Consider the following 17,473-nt stretch of genomic DNA (forward strand, 5'->3'; position numbering starts at 1 on the left):
AGTTTTATATCTATCTATCTATCTATATCTATATATCTATATCTATGTATCTATATATCTATATATATTCTTTTCCATTATGGTTTATCACAGGATATTGAATATAGTTTCCTGTGCTATACAGTAGGTCGTGGTGGGTTGTCCATCGTATGTAGAATAGTTTGCTTCTGCTATTCCAAAACTCCCAATCTTTCCTTCACTCTCTCCTTGGCAACCACAAGTCTCTTTTCTATATCTGTGTGTTTGTTTCTGTTTCACTGACATGTTCATTTGTGTCCTGTTTTCGATTCCACATATAAGTGATATTATATGGTATTTGTCTTTCTCTCTCTGACTTACTTCACTTAGTATCATTATCTCTAGGTCCATCCATGTTGCTGCAAATGGCATTATTTCATGCTTTTTTATGTCTGAGTAATATCTATTGTATACGTATACCACACCTTCTTTATACATTCATTTTTCAATGAGCATTTAGGTTGTTTCCATGTCTTGCCTATTATAAATAGTGCTGCTATGAACATAGGGTTTCATGTATCTTTTTGAATTATAGTTTTGTCTAGATATATGTCCACAAGTGGGATTGCTAGATCATATGACAACTCTCTTTATAGTTTTTTTGAGGAACCTCCATACTGTTTTCCATAGTGGCTGCACCAACTTACATGGCCACCGACAGTGTAGAAGGGTTCCCTTTTCTCCATACCCACTCCAGCATTTGTTAATTGTAGATTTTTTTTTAAATGATGGCCATTCTGATCAGTGTGAAGTGATACCTCATTGTAATTTGGATTTGCGTTTATCTAATAATTAGTGATGATGAGCATCTTTTCATGTGCCTATTGGCACTCTGTATGTCTTCTTTGGAGAAATGTTTATTTAGGTCTTCTACCCATTTTTCCATTGAGTTATTTGTTATTTTGTTATTGGGTTGTATGAGCTGTTTGTATAGTTTGGAAATGAAGCCCTTGTCGGTCTCATCATTTGCTAATATTTTCTCCCAGTCCATAGGTTGTATTTTCATTGTGATTATGGTTTCCTTTGCTGTGCAAAAGCTTATAAGTTTGATTAGTTCCTGTTTCTTTTTTGCTTTTACAGTAAATCCCCTACATATGAACAAGTTCTGTTCCAAGAGTGCGTTTGTAAGTTCAATTTGTTTGTAAGTCCAACAAAGTTCGCCTAGGTACCCAACTTACACAGTCGGCTATATGGTATTGTACCGTAATAGGTTTATAATACTTTTCACGCAAACAATACATAAAAAAACAAGCACAAAAACAAAGAAAGCATTTTTAATCTTACAGTACAGTAACTTGAAAAGTACAGTAATACAGTAGAACAGCTGGGATACTCGGGCTGGCATCGAGGGAACAGGCGAGCAGAGTTACTGATTGGAGGAGGGAGGGGAGGTGGGAGATGGTAGGGGTGAAGGATTATCAGCAGCAGGAGACAGAGAGCAAGCTGCAATTTCACTCATACCTGACGTTGATGGCAAAGGTTCTGGTTCCTTGCTGGATTTAATTCTATCTACCCTCTTGAAAGAATGATCCATTGATGTCTGGGTAGTAGCTCTTTTTTTCTCATCATAGATGACAAGGTAGCACTGGATTGCAATCTGAATGGCTGCTGCCACCTTTGGGTCCCATTCTAGGTTCGGGTCCTGTGCCTCAAAAACTAACAGTGCTTCCTCAAATAACGAAGATTCCCTTGCCATTTTCTGTGTCGTGAATCTCTTCAGTTCTTCAGTTACTTTTTCTTCCTCCTGTCCCTCTTCATCCTTTCTCTGGGCCTCCAGTTCCATCAGTAAGCTCCTCATGTTGCACAGCAAGGAGTTCAGCGAAATCGTCCTCTTGCAGATCTAGCTCCAGCTTCTCGCTGAGGGTCACTACGTTGCTGAAGACCTCTTCGGACTTCTGATCTACCTTCTCAAATCCACAAAAATCATGAACAAACTGTGGGCAAAGGTTCTTCCAAACCCCATTCATCGTGACCGCCATACCCTCACACCATGCAAAGTCAATGTTTTTTTTATGGTCTTGTAGATGTTATAGTCCTCCCAAAGTTGTCCCTAGGTTGTTCCTGATTTGTCACTTACCTTTACTGCCTGACAAAAAGTGTGACATAAATAATATTTCTTGAACGTCGCTATAACGCCCTGGTCCATAGGTTGGATGAGCAACGTAGTATTTGGTGACAGATGCAGTACTTTGACGTTGGGATGAAAGTCATCCATGAATGGGGGGTGGCCTAGAGCATAGTCGAGCAGCAAAAGAATGTTTTGCTGGAACGTCCTCCTCCAAGCAATATTTCTCTACATCTGGGATAAAGTGGTGGCAAAACCAGTCCTGGAACATGGCCTGTGTAATCCGGGATTTGGGGTTACGCTTCCACACAACAGGAAGAGAGCCCTTGGCTATGTTTTTAAGGGTTCTTGGGTTCCGTGAATGATAAACTAAGAGAGGTTTCAGCTTCAATTCACTGGAAGCATTGCCACCAAACAACAGTTAGCCTATCCTTTGCTGCTTTACAGCCCGGCATCAACTTTTCCTCCTTACTGACGTAACTTCGGTCTGGCATCCTCTTCCAGTACAGTTGTGTCTCATCCACATTAAAAACCTGGTTGGGTAAATACACACCATCATCAATAATATCTCAAAGTGTTTCTGGAAGTTCCTGGACAGCTACCCTATCTGCACTTGCTGTCTCTCCACTTACTTTTACATTGTGAAGGCTGGCTCTAGCCTTGAACCGATGAAACCAGCCATGGCTGGCATTAAAAGATGTGCCCTCTGATTCTTTGCCATGTTTCTTCTTCAAGTCTTCATAAAGGCTTTTAGCTTTCTCTTGAATCAGCGTTAAGTTGAGCAGGACTCAGTGCTGATGTTGATCCTGCATCCGCACACTGAGAAGTTTCTCCATCTCCTCCATCACTTTTCCATGCTTCTTGGATATTTTGTCAACATCGTCGGCACAGCAGACTTCACATGTTCCATGATCTTGTCCTTGTTCTTTAGATTCGTGCCAATGATTGAATGATTCATGTTATAAGAATGAGCGATGTCTAACATCTTTTTGCCTCGCTCCACTCTCTCAATTACTTTCACTTTTGTTTCCGTCATTATCGCTTGGCGCTTCTTAACAGTACCAGCTACATCACCTCTGCTTTTACGCTTGCTTCCAGACATCTGGGGCTTGAAATAAAGGTACTGTACTACTGTACTCTATACAGTACTGTAAAGTACACAAAAGCACAACCACATATAGAGGAAGCACGCACGTGACAATGTATGCCAGACACGTGAACTAACTTACATGATTGGACATGCGAATGGACGTTTGCATCTTTGAAAGTTTGCAACTTGAAGGTTCATATGTAGGTGACTTACTGTATTTGTACTGCCTAGGGAGAACTACCTAGGAAAATTTTGGTATGACTTATGTCAGAGAATGTTTTGCTTATGTTCTCTTCTAGGAGTTATAAGGTGTCCTATCTTATATTTAAGCATATAAGCCGTTTTGAGTTTATTTTTGTGTATGGTGTGAGGGTATGTTCTGACTTCACTGATTTGCATACGGCTCTCCAACTTTCAAAACACCACTTGCTGAAGAGACTGTCTTCTCCCCATTGTATATTCTTGCCTCCTTTGTCAAAGGTTAATTGACCATAGGTGTGTGGGTTTATTTCTTAGCTCTCTATTCTATTCCATTGATCCATGTATCTCTTTCTGTGCCAATACCATGCGGCTTTGATTACTGTAACTTTGTAGTATTTTCTGAAGTTTAGGAGGGTTATGCCTCCTGCTTTGTTCTTTTTCCTGGGGATTGTGTTCACATTTCTGACTTTTTATGGTTCCAGATACATTTTAGGATTATTTGTTCTAGTTCTGGGGAAAATGTCATGGGTAATTTGATAGGGATCACATTCAATCTGTAGATTGCTTTGGGTAGTATAGCCATTTTAACAGTATGAATTCCTCCCATCCAAGAGCGTGGGATGTCTTTCCATTTCTTTGAATCATCTTCAGCTTCCTTTACTAATGTTTTGTAGTTCTCAGTATATAAGTCTTTCACCTCCTTGGTGAGGTTTATTCCTAAGCATTTTATTTTTTTGATGCCATTAAAAAAAGGATTGCTTGTTTACATTTCCTTTCTGATATTTCATTGTTAGTGTAAAGAAATGCAACCAGGGACTTCCCTGGTGGCTCGGTGGTTGAGAATCCGCCTGCCAATACAGGGGACACGGGTTTGAGCCCTGATGCAGGAAGATCTCACATGCCGTAGAGCAACTAAACCTGTGTGCCACAACTACTTAGCCTGCACTCTAGAGCCAGTGAGCCACAAATACTGAGCCCATGTGCCACAACTACTTAAGCCTGCATGCCTAGAGCCCGTGCTCCACAACAAGAGAAGCCACTGCAACGAGAAGCCTGCGCACCACAAGAAAGTCTAGTCCCCACTGGCCACAACTAGAGAAAGCCCGTGCACAGCAATGAAGACCCAATGCAGCCAAAATAAATTTAAAAAAAAAAGAAAGAAAAACCAGGAAATGCAACCAATTTATATATGTTAATCTTGTATCCTGCTACTTTGCTGAATTTGTTTATCAGTTCTAGTAGTGTTTGTGTGGAATTTTTAGGGTTTCCTTTATATATATTATCATGTCATCTGCATATAATGACAACTTTACCTCTTCCCTTCCAATTTGGTTAGATTATATTTCTTTTTCTTGTCTGATTGTTGTGGCTAGGACTGCCAGTACTATGTTGAAGAGAAGACGTGAGAGTGGGCATCCTTGTCTTGTTCCAGATTTTAGCGGGAAGGCTTTCAGCTTATGAACGTTGAGTATTATATTGGCTGTGGGTTTGTCATAAATAGCTTTTATTATGTTGAGATATGTTTCCTCTGTACCCACGTTGGTAAGTGTTTTTACCATGAATGGATGTTGAAGCTTTTCAAATGCTTTTTCGCCATCTATTGAGATGATCGTTTGTTTCTTGTTTTTCCTTTGTCGATGGGGTGTATCATGTTATGTTGATTGATTTGCATATGTTGAAACAGCTTTGTGACACTGGGGTGAATCAAATTTGGTCATGGTGTATGATCCTCTTATGTGTTGTTGGATTCGGTTTTCTAATATTCAGTTGAGAATTTTTGCATCTATATTTATCAACGATATTGGCCTGCAGTTTTCTTTTTTGGTAGTGTCTTTCTCTGTGTGTTTTTTAAAAGTCTTTATTGAATTTGTTCCAATATTGCTTCTGTTTTATGTTTTGGTTTCTTGTTTGTGAGGCACGTGGGATCTTAGCTCCAAAACCAGGGATCGAACCCGCACCCCCTGCACTGGAAGGCGAAATCTTAACTGCTGGACCACCAGAAAAGTCCCCATCTGTTTTATTTGGTTTTTTTTTTTAAGTAAATTTCTTTCTTTCTTTATTTTTGGATGCATTGGGCATTCGTTGCTGTGCTCGGGCTCTCTCTAGTTGCGGTGAGCAGGGGCTACTCTTCGTTGTGGTGTGCAGGCTGTTCATTGTGGTGGCTTCTTTTGTTGCAGATCATGGGCTCTAGGTGCGTGGGCTTCAGCAGTTGTGGCTATCAGGCTCAGTAGTTGTGGCTCGTGGGCTGTAGAGCGCAGGCTCAGTAGTTGTGGCACACAGGCTTAGTTGCTCCATGGCACGTGGGATCTTTCCAGACCAGGTCTCGAACCTATGTCCCCTGCAGTGGCAGACAGATTCTTAACCACTGTGCCACCAGGGAAGTCCCCCCTCCCCATCTGTTTTTGATATCAGCGTGATAGTGGCTTCATAGAATGTCTTTGGAAGTATTCCTTACTCTTCAATCTTTTCGAAGAGTTTGAGAAGAATCAGTGTAAGTTCTGCTTTTTATATTTGGTAGAATTTGCCTGTGAAACCATCTGATCCTGGACTTCTGTTGCTAGGGAGTTTTTTTAAATTACAGATTCTATGTTTTTTTTAATTCTATTTATTTATTTTGGCTGTGTTGGGTCTTCGTTTCTGTGCGAGGGCTTTCTCTAGTTGCAGCGAGTGGGGGCCACTCTTCATCACGGTGCGTGGGCCTCTCACTATCGTGACCTCTCTTGTTGTGGAGCACGGGCTCCAGACGCTCAGGCTCAGTAGTTGTGGCTCACGGGCCCAGTTGCTCTGCAGCATGTGGGATCTTCCTAAACCAGGGCTCGAACCCGTGTCCCCTGCATTGGCAGGCAGATTCTCAACCACCGCGCCACCAGGGAAGCCCTCTATTTTGCTTTTAGTGATCAGTATGTTCAAGTTATCTATTTCTTCTTGATTCAGTTTTGTTCGGCTGTAAAAAAAACAAAATATATTTTTAAGTTATGTTAGCAGCTAAATACTTACCATGTATTAGACCACAAAAGAGAGAAGAAAAAATATTAAAGTATTTTTTTCAAATACAACAAGTATTGAAATGTTTTAAAGAAATTGGTATAATAATACTAATTACAATAATGACAAATTGTTCTGAACTTAAAGACTACTTAAATCTAAGATGCATATTCTATGCTTATTGTTTTATTGTTTTTAAATACATGGAATGTTTTCTCCTTTCTAATGTAATTCTTTTATTTTACCTGTATATTGTGAAAAAAATTTAATTGCACATAATATAAAAAATTACACTTTAATAGGAGATATTAATCCATTTACATTTACTATAGTACTGAAAATACTTAGGTTTAGCGTTCCATGTCATTGAGTGCTCTTTTTTTTAATTTATTTTTAAAAAAGATTTAATTTGGGGGGGGGCAGAAATTATTCATTTATTTATGTATTTAATTTTAACATCTTTATTGGACTATAATTGCTTTACAATGGTGTGTTAGTCTCTGCTTTAGAACAAAGTGAATCAGATATACATATCCATATATCCCCATATCTCCTCCCTGTTGCGTCTCCCTCCCTCCCTCCCTATCCCACCCCTCTAAGTGGTCATAAAGCACTGAGCTGATCTCCCTCTTCTATGCAGCTGTTTCCTACTAGCTAGCTATTTTACATTTGGTAGTATATATAAGTCCATGCCACTCTCTCACTTCGTCCCAGCTTACCCTTCCCCCTCCCCATGGCCTCAAGTCCATTCTCTATGTCTGCGTCTTCATTCCTGTCCTGTCCCTAGGTTCTTCCCAACCGTTTCTTTTCCTTTTCTTTTTAGATTCCACATATATGTGTTAGCATACAGTATTTGTTTTTCTCTTTCTGACTTACTTCACTCTGTAGGACAGACTCTAGGTCCATCCATCTCACTACAAATAACTCAATTTCATTTCTTTTTATGGCTGAGTAATATTCCATTTTATATTGAAGATGTGCAACATCTTTTTTACCCATTCATCAGTTGATGGACACTTAGGTTGCTTCCATGTCCTGGCTATTGCAAATAGAGCTGCAGTGAACATTGTGGAACATGACTCTTTTTGAATTATGGTTTTCTCCAGGTATATGCCCAGTAGTGGGATTGCTGTGTCATATGGTAGTTCTATTTTTAGTTTTTTAAAGAACCTCGATACCGTTCTCGATAGTGGCTGTATCAATTTACACTCCCACCAACGGTGCAAGAGGGTTCCCTTTTTTCCACACCTCTGCAGCATTTATTGTTTGTAGATTTTTTTGATGATGGCCATTCTTACCTGTGTGTGGTGATACCTCATTGTAATTTCGAGTTGCATTTCTCTAATGATCAGTGATGTTGAGCATTCTTTCATGTGTTTGTTGGCAATCTGTATATCTTCTTTGGAGAAATGTCTATTTAGGTCTTCTGCCCATTTATGGATTGGGTTGTTTGTTTTTGTTTTTTTTGATATTGAGCTGCATGGGCTGCTTGTAACGTTTGGAGATTAATCCTTTGTCAGCTGCTTCGTTGGCAAATATTTTCTCCCATTCTGAGGGTGGCCTTTTCGTCTTGTTTACGTTTTCCTTTGCTGTGCAAAAGCTTTTAAGTCTCCTTAGGTCTCATTTGTCTATGTTTCTTTTTAATTTCCGTTTTCTAGGAGGTGGGTCATAAAGGATCTTGCTGTGATTGATGTCATAGAGTGTTCTGCCTATGTTTTCCTCTAAGAGTTTGATAGTGTCTGGCCTTACATTTAGGTCTTTGATCCATTTTGAGTTTATTTTTGTGTATGGTGTTAGGGAGTCTTCTAATTTCATTCTTGTACCGGTAGCTGTCCAGTTTTCCCAGCACCACTTATTGAAGAGGCTGTGATTTCTCCATTGTATATTCTTGCCTCCCTTATCAAAAATAAGGTGACCATATGTGTATGGGTTTATGTCTGGGCTTTCTCTCCTGTTCCACTGCTCTATATTTCTGTCTTTGTGCCAGTACCATACTGTCTTGACTACTGTAGCTTTGTAGTATTGTCTGAAGTCAGGGAGCCTGATTCCTCCAGCTCTGTTTTTCTTCTCAAGATTGCTTTGGCTGTTCGGGGTCTTTTGTGTTTCCATACAAATTGTGAAATTGTGATTGCAATTACCAAACATGAAACACACTCATACTATGTCATAATATTGACATTCAATCCAGTAATCCTCCACTGTAACAGCTCCTTTACTTTGCAGTGAAAATTGATTTGTATATTCTTTGCCTCTGAGTCCTTGTGGGATTTTTTTTTTTTTAATTCAGACAGAAAGTCACAAAAATTATACTCATCCTCATCAGTTCACTCAGTCCCATGTAATTAATTTTTTTTTCATCTTGATCTTTTGTTAGCACTTTTATGAGTTCATCAGTTTTTCATTAGAGTTCTGAAAATGCTTATTCATTCAGTTCAGCAGTACAGTCAGTTACCAGAAACCTGTACTTGTCAGAGTCTTTTCCATGAATTTCTTGAAGATGTAACCCTTTTATAGGAACATATTTGCAAAATCATCAGAGTACACCCAGAACTGTCTGTAAATGACAAAAGACTTAAAAATGACCACGATTAAAGATTTGATGAAAGTTCATAATAATGCAGTTGACAAGAAAATTAGTTATTTCTGAGATATACATTTTAAAGTAATAACTAGGATTATTACTTATAACATCATACCAGAACATATAAGATTTTTAGAAATTTCATGTAATGTCTGAAACATTTATATTAACATATATCCATACATATTCCCATACAAATACAAATATAAGATTTTTAGAAATTTCATGTAATGTCTGAAACATTTATATTAACATATTTCCATACAAATAACCCAATGAAAGTTTAGTATTAGTTGTTTTGTTTGTTTTTTTATACTGCAGGTTCTTATTAGGCATCAATTTTATACACATCAGTGTATACATGTCCATCCCAATCGCCCAATTCAGCACACCACCATCCCCACCCCACCGCACTTTTCCCCCCTTGGTGTCCATATGTTCATTCTCTACATCTGTGTCTCAACTTCTGCCCTGCAAACTGGCTCATCTGTACCATTTTTCTAGGTTCCACATACATGCATTAATATACGATATTTGTTTTTCTCTTTCTGACTTACTTCACTCTGTATGACAGTCTCTAGATCCATCCACGTCTCAACAAATGACTCAATTTCGTTCCTTTTTATGGCTGAGTAATATTCCATTGTATATATGTACCACAACTTCTTTATCCATTCGTCTGTTGATGGGCATTTAGGTTGCTTCCATGACCTGGCTATTGTAAATAGTGCTGCAATGAACATTCGGGTGCATGTGTCTTTTTGAATTACAGTTTTCTCTGGGTATATGCCCAGTAGTGGGATTGCTGGGTCATATGGTAATTCTATTTTTAGTTTTTTAAGGAACCTCCATATTGTTCTCCATAGTGGCTGTGTCCATTTACATTCCCACCAACAGTGCAAGAGGTTTCCCTTTTCTCCACACCCTCTCCAGCATTTGTTGTTTGTAGATTTTCTGATGATGCCCATTCTAACAGGAGTGAGGTGATACCTCATTGTAGTTTTGATTTGCATTTCTCTAATAATTAGTGATGTTGAGCATCTTTTCATGTGCTTCGTGGCCGTCTGTATGTCTTCTTTGGAGAAATGTCTATTTAGGTCTTCTGCCCATTTTTGGATTGGGGTGTTTGTTTCTTTAATATTGAGCTGAATGAGCTGTTTATATATTTTGGAGATTAATCCTTTGTCCGTTGGTTCATTTGCAAATATTTTCGCCCATTCTGAGGGTTGTCTTTTCGTCTTGTTTATGGTTTCCTTTGCTGTGCAAAAGCTTTGAAGTTTCATTAGGTCCCACTTGTTTATTTTTGTTTTTTATTTCCATTACTCTAGGAGGTGGATCAAAAAAGATCTTGCTGTGATTTATGTCAAAGAGTGTTCTTCCTATGTTTTCCTCTAAGAGTTTTATAGTGTCCAGTCTTATATTTAGGTCTCTAATCCATTTTGAGTTTATTTTTGTGTATGGTGTTAGGGAGTATTCTAATTTCATTCTTTTACATGTAGCTGTCCAGTTTTCCCAACACCACTTATTGAAGAGGCTGTGATTTCTCCATTGTATATTCTTGCCTCCTTTATCAAAAATAAGGTGACCATATGTGTATGGGTTTATGTCTGGGCTTTCTCTCCTGTTCCATTGCTCTATATTTCTGTTTTTGTGCCAGTACCATACTGTCTTGACTACTGTAGCTTTGTAGTATTGTCTGAAGTCAGGGAGCCTGATTCCTCCAGCTCTGTTTTTCTTCTCAAGATTGCTTTGGCTGTTCGGGGTCTTTTGTGTTTCCATACAAATTGTGAAATTTTTTTGTTCTAGTTCTCTGAAAAATTCCATTGGTGGTTTCATAGGGATTGCATTGAATCTGTAGATTGCGTTGGGTAGTAGAGTCATTTTCACAATGTTGATTCTTCCAATCCAAGAACATGGTATATCTCTGTATCTGTTTGTGTCATCTTTGATTTCTTTCATCAGTGTCTTATAGTTTGTTGAGTAAACGTCTTTTGTCTCCTTAGGTAGGTTTATTCCTAGGTATTTTATTCTTTGTGTTGCAGTGGTAAATGGGAGTGTTTCCCTAATTTCTCTTTCAGAATTTTCATCTTTAGTGTATAGGAATGAAAGAGATATCTGTACATTAATTTCGTATCCTGCAACCTTACCAGTTCATTGATTAGCTCTAGTAGGTTTCTGGTAGCATCTTTAGGATTCTCTATGTATAGTATCATGTCATCTGCAAACAGTGAGAGCTTAACTTCTTCTTTTCCGATTTGGATTCCTTTTATTTCTTTTTCTTCTCTGATTGCTGTAGCTAAAAATTCCAAAAGTGTGTGGAATAATAGTGGTGAGAGTGGGCAACCTTGTCTTGTTCCTGATCTTGGTGGAAATGGTTTCACTTTTTCACCATTGAGAACGATGCTGGCTGTGGGTTTGTCATATATGGCCTTTATTATGTTGAGGAAAGTTCCCTCTATGCCTACTTTCTGGAGGGTTTTTATGATAAATGGGTGTTTAATATTGTCGAAAGCATTTTCTGCATCTATTGAGATGACCATATGGTTTTTATCCTTCAGTTTTTTAATATGGTGTATCTCATTGATTTGCATGTATTAAAGAATCCTTGCATCCCTGGGATAAACCCCACTTGATCATGGTGTATGATCCTTTTAAGGCGCTGTTGGATTCTGTTTGCTAGTATTGTGCAGTGGATTTTTGCAGCTATGTTCATCAGTGATATTGACCTGTAGTTTTCTTTCTTTGTGACATCTTTGTCTGGTTTTGGTGTCAGGGAGATGGTGGTCTCATAGAATAAGTTTGGGAGAGTTCCTCCCTCTGCTATATTTTGGAAGAGTTTGAGAAGGATAGGTGTTAACTCTTCTCTAAATGTTTGATAGAATTTGCCTGTGAAGCCATCTGGTCCTGGGCTTTTGTTTGTTGGAAGATTTTTAATCACAGTCTCAAGTTCAGTGCTTGGGATTGGTTTGTTTGTAGTTTCTATTTCTTCCTGGTTCAGTCTTGGAAGGTTGTGCTTTTCTAAGCATTTGTCCATTTCTTCCAGGTTGTCCATTTTATTGGCATATAGTTGCTTGCAGTAATCTCTCATGATCCTTTGTATGTCTGCAGTGTCAGTTGTCACTTCTCCTTTTTCATTTGTAATTCTATTGATTTGAGTCGTCTCCCTTTTTTTCTTGATGAGTCTGGCTAATGCTTTATCAATTTTGTTTATCTTCTCAAAGAACCAGCTTTTAGTTTTTTTTGATCTTTGCTGTTGTTTCCTTCATTTCTTTTTCATTTATTTCTGGTCTGATCTTTATGATGTCTTTCCTCTGCTGACTTTGTTTTTTTTTTTTTTTTTTTTTTTTTCTTTCTTTCTCTAATTGCTTTAGGTGTAAGGTTAACTTGTTTATTTGAGATATTTCTTGTTTCTTGAGGTAGGATTGTATTGCTATAAACTTCTCTCTTAGAACTGCTCTTGCTGCATCCCATAGGTTTTGGGTCTTCATGTTTTCATTGTCATTTGTTTCTAGGTATTTTTTTATTTCCTCTTTGATTTCTTCAGTGATGTCTTGGTTATTAAGTAGTGTATTGTTGAGCGCCCATGTGTTTCTATTTTTTACAGATTTTTTTCCTGTAATTGATATCTAGTCTGATAGCATTGTGGTCGGAAAAGATACTTGATACGATTTCAATTTTCTTATATTTACCAAGGTTTGATTTGTGACCCAAGATATGATCTATCCTGGAGAATGTTCCAGGAGCACTTGAGAAAAAGTGTATTCTGTTGTTTCTGGATGGAATGTCCTATAAATATCAATTAAGTCCATCTTGTTTAATGTATCATTTAAAGCTTGTGTTTCCTTATTTATTTTCATTGTGGATGATCTGTTCGTTGGTGAAAGAGGGGTGCTAAAGTCCCCTACTATGATTGTGTTACTGTCGATTTCCCCTTTTATGGCTGTTAGCATTTGCCTTATGTATTGAGGTGCTCCTATGTTGGGTGCCTAAATATATACAATTGTTATATCTTCTTCTTGGATCGATCCCTTGATCATTATGTAGTGTCCATCTTTGTCCCCTGTAATAGTCTTTATTTTAAAATCTTTTTTGTCTGATATGAGAATTGCTACTCTAGCTTTCTTTTGATTTCCATTGGCATGGAATATCTTATTCCATCCCCTCACTTTCCATCTGTATGTGTCCCTATGTCTGAAGTGGGTCTCTTGTAGACCACATACATACCGGTCGTGTTTTCGGATCCATTCAGCCAGTCTATGTCTTTTGGTTGGAGCATTTAATCCATTTACATTTAAGGTAATTATTGATATGTATGTTCTTATTACCATTTTCTTAATTGTTTTGGGTTTCTTATTGTAGGTCTTTTCCTTCTCTTGTGTTTCCTGCCTAGAGAAGTTCCTTTAGCATTTGTTGTAAAGCGGGTTTGGTGGTCCTGAATTCTCTTAGCTTTTGCTTCTCTGTAAAGGTTTTAATTTCTCTGTCGAATCTGAACGAGATCCTTGGTGGGTCGAGTAATCTTGGTTGTAGCTTTTCCCCTTTCATTACTTTAAATATGTCCTGCCAGTCCCTTCTGGCCTGCAGAGTTTCTGCTGAAAGTTCAGCTGTTAACCTTATGGGGATTCCCTTGTATGTTATTTGTTGTTTTTCCCTTGCTGCTTTTAATATTTTTTCTTTGTATTTAATTTTTGATAGTTTGATTAATATATGTTTTGGCATGTTTCTCCTTGGGTTTATCTTGTATGGGACTCCCTGCGCTTCCTGGACTTGATTAACGATTTCCTTTCCCATATTAGGGAAGTTTTCAACTATAATCTCTTCAAATATTTTCTCAGTGTCTTTCTTTTTCTCTTCTACTTCTGGGACCCCTATATTCGAATGTTGGTGCGTTTAATGTTTTCCCAGAGATGTCTCAGATTGTCCTCAATTCTTTTCATTCTTTTTTCTTTATTTTGCTTTGCAGTAGTTATTTCCACTATTTTATCTTCCAGGTCATTTATCCATTCTTCTGCCTCAGTTATTCTGCTATTGTTTCCTTCTAGAGAATTTTTAATTCCATTTATTGTGTTGTTCATCATTGTTTGTTTGCTCTTTAGTTCTTCTAGGTCCTTGTTAAACGTTTCTTGTCTATTCTCCATTCCAGTTCCAAGATTTGGGATCATCTTTACTATCATTACTCTGAATTCTTTTTCAGGTAGACTGCCTATTTCCTCCACATTTGTTTGGTCTGGTGGGTTTTAACCTTGCTCCTTCATCTGCTGTGTGTTTCTGTGTCTTCTCATTTGGCTTTGGGGACTGTGTTTGGGCTCTCCTTTTCAGAGGCTGCAGATTCGTAGTTCCCGTTGTATTTGGTGTCTGCCCCCAGTGGCTAAGGTTGGTTCAGTGGGCTGTGTAGGCTTTCTGATGGAGGGGACTGGTGCCTGTGTTCTGGTGGGTGTGTCTGGATCTTGTCTTTCTGGTGGACAGATCCGCATCTGGTGGTGTGTTTTGGGGTGTCTGTGACCTTATTGTGATTTTCGGCAGCCTCTCTGCTAATGGGTGGGCCTGCATTCCTGTCTTGCTAGTTGTTTGGCATGGGATGTCCAGCACTGGATCTTGCTGGTCTCTGAGTGGAGCTGGGTCTTAGCGCTGAGACGGGTATCTCTGGGAGAGCTTTCGCCATTTGATATTACAAGGTGCCAGAGGTCTCTGGTAGACCAATGTCCTGAACTCGGCTCTCCCACCTCAGAGGCACAGGCTTGACACCCGGCTGGAGCACCAAGACCCTGTCAGCCACACAGCTGGGGGTGAGAGCAAGAGGTAGCTTTGGTACATCTCAAAGACCACCAATGAGGTTCACTGACCATTTTCTCTCCAGAAGTGAAGGAAACAAAATTCAGACTTTGGCTAGTCAGCCACTTTGGTAGCCAGCCTCCAAGATGGACCTAATTATCCCCTAATTATCTCCCAGTCTCCATGTACCAGTGTGGCTCCTCGCACTTGAAAAGGGTTGACTGTTTAACTAATAAGAAATTGCAGAAGTGACAAAGTGCAGCTTCCAAAGTTATAAAAGACATTGCAGCTTCTGCTTTGGTTTCTGCTAGATCACTCATCCTGGGGTAAGCCAGCTGCCATGTCATGAGGACACTCAAGCAGCCCTAAGGAGAGATCCATGTGGCAAGGAACTGAGGCCTCTTACCTACAGCCACGTGAGTGAGTCATCTCAGAAGTCAAAAGATTTATTTTTTTAAATTTTTGGTTGTGTTGGGTCTTCGTTGCTGCACAGGGTTTCTCCAGTTGTTACTAGAGAAGCAGGGGTTACTCATCGTTGTGGTGCACGGGCTTCTCCTTGCGGTGGTTTCTCTTGTTGTGGAGTATGGGCTCTAGGTGCATGGGCTTCAGTAGTTGTGTCATGCAGGCTCAATAGTTGTCGCTTGCAGGCTCTAGAGCACAGGCTCAGTACTTGTGGCACACGGGCTTAGTTGCTCTGTGGCATGTGGGATCTTCCCAGACCAGGGATGGAACCCCTGTTCCCTGCATTGGCAGGCAAATTCTTACCCACTGTGCCACCAGGGAAGTCCAGTGTGCTCTTTTTTAAACCTAGTCTGTTTTCATTATTTTCTATCTTAACGATTCTGTATTAAAGAAAAAAAATAATACTCCTTTCTACCCCTCCTCTTTGAGGATTATATATGAAGAAGTGTGTCTTATTTATTAACCTCAAATTTTCACCTTAGTTTTAAGAAGTAATCACAATGTCAAGTATTTCATACTTTTCACTTCCACCTTGAAAAGCATGGATATTAAAGTGCTAATACAATTACCTTCCCTGGTCTATCTTTTTTAGTTTTTGTTATGTATAAAAAACAACGAAAAACATGCATGGTTTGTAAGGAAATGACAAATTTCAGAAAATTCAGCATCTGAATACACTCTAAACATAGCTTCTAGATAAAGACACAGAAAATTGCCAGATACTCAGAGGCCCCCTGGTCCCATTCTAGTGACTCCCCTTAAGGTTTAATATTGTTCTGGTATCTAACAAAAAGATAACTTTACCTGTATTTTGTATTTTATATAAATGCTATGGCACAGTAAAATCACTTTTGGATTGGGCTTTTTTTATTTTATGTTGTTTGTGAATATGCCTATATGGTTGCCTGTTGTTGTGATCATGCATTGCCACTGTTGCATAGGATTCCATAATGTAAATATTTAACTATTAATTAATTTATTCCAATGTGTATTACAATATGAGTGATTTTCAGTTTGTGTCTATTGAGAACAGCACTGGTATATAAATTCTAGAACTTGAGCTTTGGTGGTGTGTGTATAAATTATTGTTCAGTATACATGTAGTAGTAACATTTTCGAGTCATAGCTTTCTTGTGTTTATCTTTTTAGATATTTCTAAATATTTTCAAAACATTTGTATGATTTTTCATCTTCAGCAGCAGTGAATGAGATTCAAGGATTATACACATTCTTGTCAAACTTGATAATACCTGTCATTTTCATTTGAACTTTCTGGTTGGTGAGTGATAATTCCAGGTATCACGCTTTTGCGTTTAATTGACTACTAAGAAGCCAAGCATCTTTTGATATGTTTACTTAACATTCTGTACTCTCTTTTTTGAAATATCTTTTGGTATATTTCCCCCATTTTGCTATTCTATTATCTTCTTATTGAAGACTTCCTTTTTTTAACATCTGAAGACTTCTTATTTAGGAGTTTTTAATACATGCTTGAGATGAGTTCTTCTCTCTTTCTGTCTCTCCTTCTCTTTCTTTAGATGAGTGCCAGTTTTTAATGTTAATAACATCTAATTTGTTATTTTCCTCTTTATTTATTTAGTCTTATTTCTATTTATTTATGTAGTCTTCTTACCTGTAGCAGAACACATTATTTATTCTAAACCACAAATATGTTTTCATTTCTTCAATAAATGTAATTATTAAGCTTTAAATTTAAGTTAACTTTCTAAACTAAATATGTTGTATCATAGTGAGTATTAATTTTTCTATGACAGCTGAAAGGTTACATTTATTCAGAAAATGTTGTATCAGCTTTCTTTTCATTTGCTCCTACTTCTCATTGATTCACAGTGGTAAACATCACTTCATCCATGGATCTGACTTTTCTCTGATTTCTCATGGTCATTCTCACTAATTCGTCTTGCCTCCTGAAATCTTTAGCAATCCCATTATTCCACAGAAGCAAAAACCTTCCTTGGGCCTTTTTCCTCAGAAGATTGATTATTCCCACATTTTAAATGGGAGATTGCAATAAGTTAGGAGAAAATGCCACAAGGGTCTCTCTCTTTTTTTTTTTTTTTCACATCCTGTATCAGCCTCTGCTTGCACTCTCTGTTCAAAGATATTTGTGCAACACATTGATGGAAGATGCCACTTGTTTCTCTCCTTGGGGAAAAGACAGATTAATTACCTAACAAATAAAATAAAGAGAGTGTCTTGCTCTTTTCAAATGTTGGACAGGATTGCTTGCATCCTAATTTAAATGTTTCAGGTGACTGAAGCTTAAGATTCCTAAGCTTTA

Source organism: Balaenoptera borealis (genome assembly GCF_965194805.1).
Source record: "Balaenoptera borealis genome assembly, chromosome: 6".
In the NCBI taxonomy this organism is placed as follows: Eukaryota; Metazoa; Chordata; class Mammalia; order Artiodactyla; family Balaenopteridae; genus Balaenoptera; species Balaenoptera borealis.